Consider the following 14,773-nt stretch of genomic DNA (forward strand, 5'->3'; position numbering starts at 1 on the left):
TATCGACTGTCCTCCCTTGGACATCTGAACATACACTTGCTTTTAATGAATTAAAGAAAGCCTTATGCCAAGCTCCTGTTCTAGCTACACCGAACTACAGTAAGCCTTTTACACTTTTTGTCACAGAACGTAATGGTACAGCATTATCTGTTCTCACACAAGATCAAGCAGGACAATACAAGCCCTGTGCTTATTTTTCGAGCACATTAGATCCAGTAGCCCAGGCTCTGCCTGCGTGCCTCAAGTCAGTTGCAGCCACAGCACTAGCTATCAGACAAAGTGATTCCATAGTGTTAGGACATTCCCTGACAGTACAAGTTCCACACTCCGTGGAAGTTCTTTTAAACCGAACCCAGACTCAGCACTTGACCATTGCACGTTTAACAGGTTATGAATTGACACTGTTCCAGCCACACATAGAAATCAGACGCTGCAACGTTCTAAATCCTGCTACACTGTTACCGTCAGTTACTTCAAATCCTGCCACACATGACTGTGTGGAAGTAGTTAACACCATGACAAAGCCAAGACAAGACCTGACAGATATTCCATTACCAGATCCCGACCTGACACTTTATGTGGATGGTTCATGTATGAGAACAAGTACAGGAGAACTAGTAGCCGCGTATGCAGTGACTACTGACACTGAAGTTATAGAGACACACCGTATTGACACCCTGTCCGCTCAAGCAGCAGAGCTAGTCGCTCTGACCCAGGCCTGCATACGTGCCAAGAACCTGAAAGTTAACATTTACACAGATTCACGTTACGCATTCGGAGTTGTACACGACTTTTGAGTGCTCTGGCAAGAAAGAGGTTTTATGACTTCTCATGGAACCAAGATTCAGCATGGTCTCCTTATTCAAGCTCTGTTAGACGCAATACATTTACCGACAGCTATCGCTATCATGAAGTGCAAAGCACATACGAAAGTCACTGACATTATTTCCCAAGGTAACGATCTAGCAGATCGAACAGCCAAGCTCACAGCTCAGACTCCAGACATTCCAGTTAACATGACACAGACACACACTCCAGATCCGACTACATGTATGACAGTTAAGGACCCCACTCAAGATGTCATAGATATCCAGTCACATGCTACTCCCGATGAAATCAAGAAATGGTCCGAACAAGGAGGGGTCCAGACAGATCAGGGATGGTTGACGAAGGGAAAAGCCACATGGTTTCTCCCCGACTCAATGGTTCAAGTCATTATTAATACCGCACATAGTCCTGCGCATTTAGGAGAGAAAGCCATGTTAGACAGTATCCAGAACATTTGGTTCAACAAGCATTTATGAGCTGCAGCCAAGCAGAAAGTCCGTACCTGTATGATATGTTGTCAGTTCAATCCAGGTAAAAGTGTCCCGGTGGAACAAGGGGGATTCCAGCCTCCTGACCACCCTTTTGAGGTCCTCCAAATGGATTATATTCAGATGGAGCGATGTCGAGGTTTCAAGTATGTCCTTGTAGTTGTATGCGCTTTGTCCAGGTGGACAGAGGCATATCCAGTTCCAGATTACACAGCCGCGACCACTGCCAAGCAGTTGGTTCGTGAATTCTTTCCTCGTTATGGACTCCCTAGGGTCGTGTATTCAGACAACGGCCAGCCATTCTCATCAGAGTTAATGAAGCATGTGTCCCTTCTGTTAGGGTACCAGTGGAAGTTTCATTGTGTACGCCATCCTGAAGCAGCAGGTCTCGTAGAGAGACATAATCAGACCCTAAAAATCCGCATTGCTAAAGTTTGTAAAGAGAAAGGTGTAGACTGGCTAGTAGCTCTGCCAGTCGCCCTATTTTATATGCGCATGGTCGCACATTCCAGATCAGGTCTGTCCCCTTATGAGGTCGTATTCGGCCGCCCCCGAACATGTGGGGTACACCTAGACCCCGAAGTATTACAAATGTTTCCAGTAATATGCTGACAGATTACCTAGCTTCCTTGATGTCTGCCCTACACTCTTGTCGTTCACAGGTTGCCGCCGCATTTCCAGACAATACTGAAGTGAAACCGCATGAGGTCATTCCAGGCGACCTAGTCCTTGTGAGGAATTTTGATCGTTCAAGTCCGCTGGAGCCTCGCTGGAAGGAACCGAAGCAAGTCCTTCTGACCACCCGTACGGCCGTGAAGTTGGAGGGCCGCAAGGGGTGGGTCCACCTGTCTCACGTCAAGAAGTTTCATGGACTCCGAGAAAAAACTTTTTCCAAGAACATTTTTAAGGACTGCCAGAATTCTAAAAACTGCCCTATTCTCAAGGACTGTCCCGCTACTGACTTTGATTCAAAGCCTCCCCTGTTAGAGGAAACTCCGCAGCAGGAGTATAAAAAGAAGCTCCGGTCTAGTAAAATAAGTCAGCCAGTTTAATTGTCTAAGTCCCCCTCGGGTGAAACGGTTAGACAGGTTTCTGACATGTATAAGATAGACCCCCATAGTGAGAGAGTTAGTCAAAACTCTATCAGATGTATCGTTATTTTATGTTTTCTTCTATTTCTGAGTTTGATGGTTACCTGCACAAGTTATGCATTGCATTTATGTTTTTCAATTTCTCATGTAAATAAGTTTTCTAATGCTACAGTAGAGCACACATTTAGTGATCTGCCTCCTCACGAGCTATCCTATCGTCTTGCTATGCGCAACAATACATTCATCCGTATGTTACATTATTCACACCAGACCAGCAATGCTACAAATTGTTGGGTGTGTGGTCGACTCCCCCCTTTCCAGACACCGAAGGGAGTTCTGCCACTCTTTCCTTATCCGTTTTCACATAATGGTTCGTGTGGAGCATGGTCCACGTTAACGTCATCCTCAACTGATATGTCCCTTCTGAACAGTACATGTTTTCCAGACAAGCAAGGTCTCTCCCATAGAACCGGGTTAGATCTAGAAAATGAAGTGTATAATTTAGGTAATTATTCTTCGAATTTTATGGTCCTGAATGTTCAGTCTGATACCACTCCTGATTTACCTGCTATTTCAGTACTACCAGTCAAAGGCGAATTATGTGTCCGAAAGAATGGTTCCACACATGTAGGACATAGTGATTGTACTACTATTGTCGAGTATAGTGACAGTGGGAAATCTATTTTCAAAGCCTCACGTCATTCTTATTTTGTTTGTGGTCAGACCGCATATGTTCGTCTGCCCCTCGATTGGGATGGAACATGTTACATTGCCTTCCTACTGCCGCCAGTTTTTCTAGCCCCATCTGATTATCACAGAAACACACATCTAGTACATGTCAGACATAAAAGAGAGATCGAGTCCCCAATTGTCGATCAAACTGAAACTGCTCTAGAACAGTATACAGACTTCAATAGAGGTTTCTTCTTCTTTATAGGACCTATCCAGAATAGCAAGCTAATCCGTAGGTTAACCAGAACCCTTGAAGCAGTAGTGAATGAGACTACTTCTGCTCTAGGTAACTTAGCCGAAGAGCAATCTGCTATGAGATTTGTTGTGCTCCAAAATCGTCTCGTTCTTGACGTCATACTGGCCGATAGAGGTGGAGCATGTAGAGTCATCGGATCTAGTTGCTGCATTTTTATTCCTAATAACGCGCCGTCTGTTTATTCAGCTATAACCAGACTTCATAAAATTGCCCATCAGTTACACCAGAATCCAGGCACCTGGACATGGTCCGGTTGGCTCTGGAGTATCATTTCTGCCTGGGGATGGAAAGTATTGTCATTCCTAGGTATAGCAGTAATGATCATTTTCAGTTGCTGCCTCTGTTTACAATGTGGCCCTGCGATTTGCGGCATTTGTGCTACATCCTGTATTCCAAGTCCTAGTCCTAAGTCCCGTTCCAAGACAATTCGAGACGAGCAAATGATACTGTATGAAATGATAGATGGTATCATGAATATTGATGTTTCCTGATGGAAACGTAGTGACAAGGAGGGAATGTGGAAAAGTAAATTTTGCCATGTTCTGTGTCCCTACGTGTTCCCCATCTTATGTTATATGTGCATGATTAAATACGCATATGTATTCCCTTATGATCGATTAAAGACGCAATTCCAGTTGTGTCCAACTCTAGTATGCCAATTTCCAGTTCTCGTGAAAGCTACGAGTATTAGGCCTATGTAAACCTATGTTGCCACGTTTCACAGTGTGCATGTTAATTCAGTAAAAGTCCCCGTTTCTAGGCCTCAAAAGGGCCCTGACACCAGATTCAGCTCCTGTCTCCTGAACCCTCGCTGAGGAGCGATACAGCCCCCACCTGTATCCCTGACCCTTCACTTACTTCCTGCCTCACAGTGCCCGGCTCGGCCTGGCTCTGCCTGCCAGTCTGCCAAGAGTATGTTATGATTCTAGTTATCAGTACAGCCCTCCTTCTCTGCATTCCTAAGCTACTGAATCGCATCAATAGTTTCAGTCATCGTCTAGCCTTTACGTCTCCATGTAAGAGAAATACTGTATTAATGGTCATTTAATATTCCTCAACACGCACTACATGTAGAATAATGCATGCACCAGTCTTAGAGTCTGTTAGCCTTTGCCCTGATAACTTTTGGATTCTATCAACATGTTCTCTAAACATCAGATACTAGATAGTGTTTAGGTACATGTCGCTCTGACTCTCCAGACTTTCGTCTCCTCTTCTAGTGCAGAAGTCATAGCCCCCAGTTCCTCCTAGTAACACGTCATTGCCAGCTTGCGCGCACCACTAGGTCAGAGGTCCCGGCTCCTTAGGTAGCCCCCTCCATGTTTCCGCCCCATTCATGACATATTCTGTTACGTTTACATCACATGTCTATGTATACGCCTCTTGTTACACCTACTTTCTGCCTTATCTTTCGCGACTGCTACAAACCCCGCCCACTGCTACGCCTACTGTACTGAATGCTATGTATTTTGTTTAACTATAAATATTGTGCACTGTTATTAAAGGTTACTGCTTTTTGTCCAGATCCTGCCCCCGGCAGCTGCCATCCTATTCCCGTGCAGGTTGTCCTGTTCCTGTCCTTTATGCTTTATTAAAACCTGCAAACTCCAGCTACCTCGAATCTTGACTCTTATTTATTGAGCTATCTGTTTATTAATGATTCCGAAAAATAGACCCGGTATTTAATTATTTATTTACCACACCGCGAGGGCCATTTTTGGCCTTAATAGGCGAGCCAGTGCTGCGGGCTTGCTGCAGACTCTACATTGGCTGCCCATTCGTAAACGGATTGTTTTCAAGGCATTAACTTTGGCCTATAAAGCTCTCCATGCGGTGGGAGCAAAGTATCTCCAAAGGAGAATTGTATTCTACCATCCCGCTCGCTCTCTCAGGTCAGAATCTCTGTTCTTGGCGGCAGTGCCACGAGTGAAGAGAGCCCGCATTGGAGGTCGCTCCTTCGGACTGCTGGCGCCGCAGGTGTGGAACACCTTGCCGCTAGAACTCCGGGGAGCTACCAGTCTGCTTGCATTTAGAAAAGGCCTCAAAACCTGGCTGTTTACTCTTTAGGCTGTTCTGCTGTCTTCTCTCGGTTCTTTTCTGCATTTCCCTTTGCTTTTTATTACTGTTGTTGTGTTATGTTGCTGTAGGTCTCCCTATTCAAAAGCGCCGGGACACTCTTTTTGAGTAGCCGTGCGCTATACAAATACGAATATAACATAACATAACATAACAATGTACCTGTGCCTTGACATGGATTGTTGATGCTCATAGACCCTTTCATGTGCTGCCTCTGATGTACCTGCTCTGTTGTACCCAATGCCCATGCTCTTGGCTACTGTAAGATTATACCCATATTATGTTTAATAAAGCAAGTCAATCATGTGTAGTGGTTTGTCATTGTCATTCCTTGTTGTGTACTTGAATTGTGGATATATTGGTGCAATCGTAAATTAAGTTTCTCAAACATGACACTCCCCCTCCCAACGTCACAGCCCTGGCAGGAACTCCCCTTCCGACAGCAATTGGTGTGTTGGCGTACCTGCGTCGTCGTCGGTGATGGTCCATGACTTGCTGGTGGTGGAGCACGAAGAGTATCGGAAATGCGTGTAGCGCTGGGTCCATGACGGCGAGCTGCTTGTGATGGGTATCTCTGCAATGTGTTGTATCTTCGCTGTGGAGAATCCGCCATGTTCAGGCAGGTTGTTTTTCCGCAGCGATTTGATGTATGTTTTCCGCCATCGTGATTTAGAGGACGGTCGGAGACGTCATTCCGTACGGCGCTGTCTCTGGATTGGTTACGTCCGCCGCGGGGTCGGGTGTAGTTCCGCGGCGGTGCGTGCTCTTCTGCAGCGTACGTACTTTTGACAGTGTATCCCATCCTAATATGGTGGACGGAGTGACCGCGACAGGCGGACTGGCAAAAGGCATTTTCCGCCTACTCCAGGCCGGCGGTCGTCCTTCCGTCCGCCATCGTAATCGACCCCTAAGTTGCCTGCCTGTCTCTGCCCAGAGTGTCAAAGATGCCTTGGTGAAGCTCATATGTTGAGCGCCAATTGCTAGGACCCTTCCTTTTTTAGGTCATGCCCATGTTTTTCATTGTTTCCTCTTACTGTCCTTTAGTAATGCTGGCTTGTCATAGGTGACTGCACTTAGGAGCCCTTCCTTTTGTTTCGCCCTGGAGACTGACCCTGCTCCAGGAAACCTTTCACTATGGCCCATATGTTTTCCTTAAGAGCACTACACTGTGTCTTTTGCTCTGTCCTGGCTGCTGCTTCCATTTCACTTAATCCCCTGTGCCTCTCAGAACAACACCTCCTGCCCCTTGCAGCTTGTTTGCATTGGGCTGTTCTCTCCCTCTCAAACATCCTTCCTGAAAGATCTAAATCAGAGTGCATTGTTTGTTGAATCACCATGAAGCACTTTAAATTGACCCCAACATTAGTGAATCACTTTCAGCTGTGCACCAAAAACATCTTTATGCATAAGAGGGCATTATTGGCAAAGTCAATAGGTCTAGCCTTGCCAGGCTGAGGCAACGTTTTTTAAATTATTTTTACTTTTTGTGGCAATCATATGCCACAAAATTAGAAAAGAATAAAATAAAAAAGAGAAAAAAACATATTGACTCTTGAGGGTGGGAGTCTTATGCAATACAATTTGTATGTGTTAAAAAAGTGTATATAATTTCAATAGAACAGCACATGTGCCTCCTAGCAGGCAGTTATATTCATTTTTTACTTTTGATGCACATCGGAGGAAATTGACACTCATTCACACAAAACTGTCATTCATATTTTATTTACATCCCCCAAAGCATACCCATGGGTCCATGGGTCCGCCCACTTCAGCCATTGACTTTCTTGCTCTGTCAGTAATGGCATTTGCTCTCCCTCATCGCAGGTGCACGAGGCAGGTGGGCCAATACTTTGATTTGCCAATGCGCTTTCCCCCCTATTCCTTATATTTATTTCTTATTGTCCTTGTGTGTTTAAACTGTTTTCAGAGTACAAGCGTTTAGGAAAAAGAGGGGCCCCTTCACACCCAAAGGGAATAGGACACTTACTCAGTGAGAAAAGAAAGATCCCCTTGGGTACATTATATTACAGGGTAGAACCTGTACTCATATATCACACATACCTATATACTCTTTCTCATTATCCACACATACCAAGATTGGACCATATATAATGGGAAAAACAACTTCCACACTTCGTGTAAAAAAATATATCACATATATTTATTGTTTGCATAACAACATTTCTCATTAAAAAAAACATCAATCCATACATTTAATAACACAACAATAAAAACACATTGCATTAAAAAGATTAATAACAGTAAGCATGAAAACATGTGAAGAGTGAAACAGCCAAAAGCTAGACAGAAAAAATCGGTCTCAACAGTTTACACCTCTGTTATAACATCATATCACAGGCATGGAAATATGCAATCTATAATTAGCTTTCTTTCACCAATGCCAAATGAACAGATTGTGTATCAAAATATAGCGTTGACACGTTTCGATGGAATTGCCTTATAAGTCCATCTTTATCAAGACTCGTATTATATACACTCTGTCTTTTGTTAAACGTTTTCATGCAGTAACCTGCTTCAATAAGTGAGACTTCCCTGCTTGCACTCTTTCATCATCTGTGCGTTGAGGATATCAATAAATTCCAAGACTTGATGGGAATGCCCCTGCATTAAAAACGTCAAACTTAATATTGCGGGTATCACGGTTAACATACTCAGATCCTATTTCAGAGATGATTTCATCCTATGTGGAGAATTTCTGTATGTTCCCCCTTTAGCCAGAAAATGCTTGCAGTACGATAACCACCTTATTTCTTTATTAGTCACTCCAAGACACTTAGTAATTTCTTGGAGTGGAATACTCGCTCTCAGTCCCTTTTATAATTAGGGTCAGATATCCGCAATCGTGGGGCTGCTCGAACCGACAGTCCTCACCCTCGGTTCGATTTGCGTACAAGACCATCAGTACATTTTTATTCGCACACAAAAAAAAATTATTTTGATGTAAAGTGCATTTTACAAAAAAGGGTTCCTTTGTCGGTCCTAAGCAACCTACCTACCAGGAAGCACACAAATTGTTCTCTTAAATTTATTTGTAATGATTTTTTAATTTGTTTTACTTATTTAAACAATTATTACCCAGGACAAGACTACCACCATTAGATGGCAACATGCTTTCTTTGAGAACAAAAGGAAATGGTATGCAGTTCCTACAGGGTTGATGCAGTGACTAGAAGGTGAAAATCTACAGAGTGATTTGTCCAAAAAGGAGATGGAGAATTCCTCTTTTCTGATAGAGCGCCATCACACACCTAGCTCGCTGGGTGTCATGCTTCATCATTGGGCATGCTCCTTGTCGGGTCGGCTGAGCAATAATACCCAACGGGCAACCTCAGTGGGGGCTCTTTGGCGGAGATATTTTATCCTTGCAGTTTGGTGAGTGCATGTGAGGGGCCCTAAAGTGTAGAAGTGTAGTGTATGATAAGAAATAGGTGAATTAAAACAGGGGATGGTGGTCAGGGCCAATACTTTAATATTCCTGCCTCCTACCCTGATTGGTGCGAAGTATATCAGTAAGCGGCTGGTCTTCTACCAGCCATCTAGATCACTTAGGTCAGCTTCGCTGGCCTTGACAGCCGTTCCTGGTATTCGGCGAGTCCGTATCGGAGGCCGCTCTTTTAGACGCCTAGCGCCTCAATTGTGGAATTCCTTGTCGGTCACTCTGAGAAAAACTGTCACCCTGCTAACTTTTAGGAAAGACCTGAAGTCCTGGCTTTTCGTTCAGTAGAACCGGCCATCCTCTGCCTGCCCCGCTCCTCATCGGGTTTGAAGCGCCGGGACACTCCTCGGAGTAGCTGAGCGCTATACAAAACATACAATAACATAACATAACATAACATTAAAAAGGTGATGGCGACTAACTACAATAATGTTGTAAGTAGTTGCTTTTATCTGGTCAACTTATTTCTTGCATAACAGTCCGTTAAAATGGAATCAAGCGGCAATTCTTCAGTACCGAAAAAAATTATAAAGTTAAATTAAATCTACACTGATAGCTGGTTATATGGTGCAATGACCTAAGTATTACCAGTTCTTGCGCCCCATCGATGGGGAGTGTCCATCGGTGCTGTAATCAATCTAAGATTCAAGACAAAAAGTAGAAACACATAGTCACTTGTCAACGTATGGGTCAAATGCAGGTGTCGTCATTGACAAATGCATTTGAGCATTTTTTTAAACTTCTTTTGTTAAAAAATGTTGCCATGTACAGTCATACTGACTCCAGGGAAGGTGGCTAATCATGTATGTGGCTCAATCTTAATAATCTATAATGCCAGCAGAAGTCAAACAATCCTAACCGGTGCCTAAACAACACAGCAGCATGGAGTAGCGGGTGGTGCTTACCTAGAGTGCATGATGTTGCCACTCACCTAAGTATATTTTGTGACTGGCCTCACCGGTCAGCGGCAATGAATGAGCATGTCAATTCAACGCGTGGTTTCCTGAATGGACATTGTACGAGTAAATAATTGTTGCGTTTACAATGGTGGTTGCAATTTCATGGCAGACTCTGGAGGACCCAGTGTTTGAATAGTTACATACGAGGTAAATCACCCCACTTCTATGGAGTATAAGTTAGTTGCCGTCCCGATCAAGGTGTCAATGTAGGGGGAGGGCAAGCAATGGAAATAACGTGCAGTTTGGCCCAGAATCGCTGAGGCACCCCCCCCCCCGCCTTAAGCTCAGTTTGAACTCAGTGATAGCAGACGGCAATGCAAGACTTCATAAACCCCAATGGTTATTTACCAAAGGTGGCATGATGTCCGCTAGTATGCCCCTTAAAAAACGTTGGTGAGCCATACCTCAGTCTTCACTTGAGGAAAGGTGAAGTCCATACTTACAGAAACTCGCGCCCACTCGGCGGAGGACCTAACCAGTGTTGCCGGATCCGGAAGGTGACTGCAAGCACGATTCATGCAGCAGTTAACCTTACTGGAAAGAGACACGCTGGGGACGTCAGCGTCAAGGCGTGGCAGCTGAAGTGTGAAGCACCACAGTTCTCAGTGGAACATTTGGTGGCCATGTTGGAAGTAGTCTAAGCCCACTAGAATATGGGCGCCATCTTGGAAAGGTGTTCATTGTTGATGTGAGGTTCCGTGAAAATCGTTACGGTGTTTTGGGCATTGCCGAATATGGACGAGTTTGGTATCTATGAACCGTAAATGGCGAGTTCGGTAAGTGTACGCGTTTTCACTACACTACCTGGCATGGTTCGCCTCATTTACGTGTTTCTACATCTGAACCCTTGGGTTCCATTTCGGATACGGCATCCATTTTGTTTCTTGCCCTCACGTAGTCAGTGAACAGGCAACTGTCCGCATCGTGACCTGTTAGTTCCCAAGCCATACGGAAGACGCATATTCCTTTCATGCGTCTTTATGACCGGAGGAATGACACTGCAGAGGCAAATGGCTCAGCTTGAGGGTAATCTTGTCGTACCGGCCTATTGTTTCAGCCATGCACGTGCTGAGATCAAGCTCTTTGATCCTATGATCATGTTTCCAATATTACCCCCACACTCTTTTCTTTAGGTGTGCCTGACTTCCTAGCAGCTGTTCTTGTCTCTTTACTCTTGCTCATTTACAACTCAAGTGGAATGTACCTAATGATGGGAAGATGTGCTTTTACAGTTGGAACTGGTGATGTTAATGTAATTATGTTCCGGGGTTCTGAATACATGAAAGCGATCCTTTTGAATTTTAGTGTGGGAACTGAGCTGTAACCTTTTGCTACCATATTGTGCAATGACAAGATCTTGTATAAAAGAGAGCGAACCACAAACACAATTTGAAGCAGACTCTTGGAACCTACACTCTGTTGTACTTCCCATGACTTTTGCATCCCTGCAGTAATAAACGCTGATCTTTGACGCCGAAGGAAGTCTCCCGTGTCTCTGTCTTTAGTGCGCCAGAACAGGTATCCCACGAAGGTTTTAGGTGTTGTTCCCTGGCACCGCTGGGCCTTAAATAGTCCCAGTCCTTCAGTTGGCGCCCAACGCGGGGCGACATCGGCGGTACCGGTCCAAAGCCTGACGATTGTGAGGAACTTCGTGTGAAATCTCCGAGGAAAAGGTGCACCCCGCTTCATCGATCCTGTTGTCGAAATACGTGGTCCGAAGATTTTTCCCGCGAAGATTCCCCGCCTCCTGACGGCTGTGACGGACCGATGCCCTGACTGTCGACCTGTTTTCGACGCCTGGCGTAGACCTTTCGTACAGCGAGACGATAGACGGGCCTTCCTGGTGACGCCATTGAAGCTCTCAGTTAAGTATTTGTGGGTCGCTCCCAGTCCTTAGTTGTTGTTTCAGCTTGTTGAAGCTTTGTTGTTTGCATGGTTCCATTGCATTTGTGGTTCTTAGTTGTTGGTCCTTAGTTTTTATTTGACAATTGCAATTGCCAAAAACCGAGGGTTTTGTGTTCCACAAAGGATTAGTGCTTCGCTAACCCTTGAAGTTTGATACTAGGTTAGTGTGCACGATGCCTAGCCATAGTGGATTTCTTGGTCTCTTTAAATGTTGCAACAAGGATTCCCGGTTGGAGGACTCGTGTTCGATACCTCCAGTTGGAACTCCGATATATGAGCTCTATAGTCGACATGGTGTGGGTCCTATTATTTATAATAAATATTGGGTCCGTTACACGAAAAAAGATGGTGTCCTTAGTTGGCCACCGCATGGAAGTTTTGAACTTACGATTTTAGATAATCTTGAAGCTAAATTATTCAAAAGGAAAGCTAGACCAGCTATGTTTGATTCTTTTCGGTTGTGGCGTAAAGAGGCAAGCAGAAAGAAATCAAACAGCTTAAAAAGGATCGAAGAGAAGGTTTCGTTCCGATAATGCAAGTTGTACAACAATGTCAGCGAGATAAAGAAGAAAAAGAAATAGAAGTTTCCACTAGACTACAGCATATGAGGATAGACAAATGTTATCCGGTTTTTCCAACTAGTCAGGATAAGAAAGAAGAGGATTCGAAGGAGGATCCCCTGTTAGCGTATTTGATGAAATCGCCACCTCCTTATGCACAGGGTGCTACGGCCCCTGTAGTTCCTCCTATAGTTCCGCCTGTTGTTCCTCCGGTTGTCCCTCCTGTTGTTCCGGCGGCTGCGGGTCAGCCCGTTGTTGGTCCCACGTTTGTCGCACCACCTGTCTCTATTCCTACTGCTCCTTTGGCTGTACCCTCTCTGCCTCTTGTCCCTGCCACCCCGACTACCTTGCCTGCTTCTGCTGTGTCTGCCTTCACTTCAAACGTTGTGGCTCCTGCTCTCCTTCTGTTCGTAATCGTATCCCTAACACTGTTGCTACCCTTTATTCACCGCTTTCTGGTCAGTTATTTCCATCCGATACTTCTGAAACTCCCCAAAGACGGAGTCAGATCCCTAGTGGGAGGGAAAAAGAGACGCTAGTGACAATGGCACATAGGTGGATAAGACATCCTGCCAACTACCCTCCGCGCATGGTTTTCGAGACGTTTTCTCAGTTTAATGAGCCTACACAGAGATTCGTGTTCGAAGAAATGTGTAACTTTTTGAGGGAAGAATGGTATAATAACAATTTAGATAACGTACCGCCCGATATGATTGAACTTCAGAGTCAATTTTCGAGCGGTATGATTGTAGGTGGAGATGTACGACGTGCCTTAGAGCGACTGTTAGCCCATAGGTCGACAGTGCATTCTCGAGTGGCGTTTGATGACGACTCTGAGAATTGGAAAGCGGCTCCTGGTCAGTACCCTATGAGAGAGGTTCCGCCAGTATGGATGCCAGGTGATCCTGGTGCTGCCCCCCGATCCCTCCGCATTTCCAAAGAGTTTGGATACACCTCCCATGGAAGCGATCAGAAGTCTTACAAGTCAAACAGTCCTTACCTGATCCACGCAAGAATCCGGCGGGTTACTACAAGGAGTTGTCTCAATTAGTAGATGCTACTATTATGAACCTTGCCGACATCGACATGCTGTTCGGAAATGTTGTACCACAGCCCGTTTGGGCGAAAATTCGTCAGGAAAATCATGCGAATGAGTTAGGCGGCGATTGGGCTGCAATAATAGCGGCTGATGGCCGACAAGTTGGTGGGGCTAAGCCAGAGCAGGTAATTTCGGATCTGCCCCAGAGAATAATTACGTTCATGAAAACGCTTATGCCGGCGATGAGGGTAAACTGGGATAAATTAGCAGCTTGTAAGCAGAAGAAGGACGAGAGTGTCTCCGATTTCTTTACTAGATTCGAAGAGGCATTTGTCGATCATAGTGGTCAGGATATGGGCACTGAGGGAGGCCAACGGTTGTTTGTTGACAAATTCGTGTTGAATTTGTTGACAGAACTATGCAACAAATTGAAAAATTCAGAAAGTGCATGGGCTGTTTCAACCACGGCACAGATATTAGCGACGGCTCAATATTATGAGAATAGGGAAAAAGAAGAAAGTGATCGTGTAGATAAGAAAACGAAGGAGCTGAAAACGAAGGTTTTGTTGCAGCAAGCGTATCCTCCGCGTTCAAATCACACTGATTTACAACAGCAATATAGACCACAATCACAATCCTCCAGAATACAGTCACGTCCTGACTCCTCTGACTTTAGATCTATGCTTGGGTATAACCAATGTGCATATTGTAGAAGAGAGGGACATATAAAATACGACTGTCCCGCTTTGCGTGACCGTCTGAATGGTGTGTCATCACGAGGAAGCCGTGGTGGTCCTCAGCAGGCATCTCGAGGTAGAGGCCGCGGTACCATTCACAATCAGAACGATCGCCCTCAGAATTCATCAGATACGAATAATTGTTTTGACCAGCGAAATGCGGGGTCAGTTAGATCTACACAATATCATGTGGACGATTACTACGTTGAACATGAGACTGTTGCAAACGATCATTACTAGGACAGCCACCGACAAAGAGAGGGAGTAGTATCAGTTCCGGTTGATCAGAGCGGGCCTTACGTCGCAGTTGCTACATCTGGCGTAGTCGAGCCTTTTCTGTTAGACACTGGTGCAACGAAAAGTTCCATCATGCATTCGAAACTCCCTGGCTCACCTTTGTCTGGCTTAACAAATGTTTCCGTTGGATTCTCTGGCGCCCCGGTTAGAAATCCTGTCTCCAGCCCTTTGCCCCTCACTATCGGTCCTCGTGAGTTGGAGGCTCCATTGATTCTATCTACTGGTTGTGGTGAGAATCTTTTGGGCTTGGATTTGTTAAAACGGTTATATGCGACATTGTACTGCTCCCCTGAAGGAGTGGAGCTTACATTAGGTCGAAGAGTAATCTCTCCTATGTACTTGTCGATC

This window comes from Lissotriton helveticus, chromosome 9 (assembly GCF_964261635.1).
Source record: "Lissotriton helveticus chromosome 9, aLisHel1.1, whole genome shotgun sequence".
NCBI lineage: Eukaryota > Metazoa > Chordata > Amphibia > Caudata > Salamandridae > Lissotriton > Lissotriton helveticus.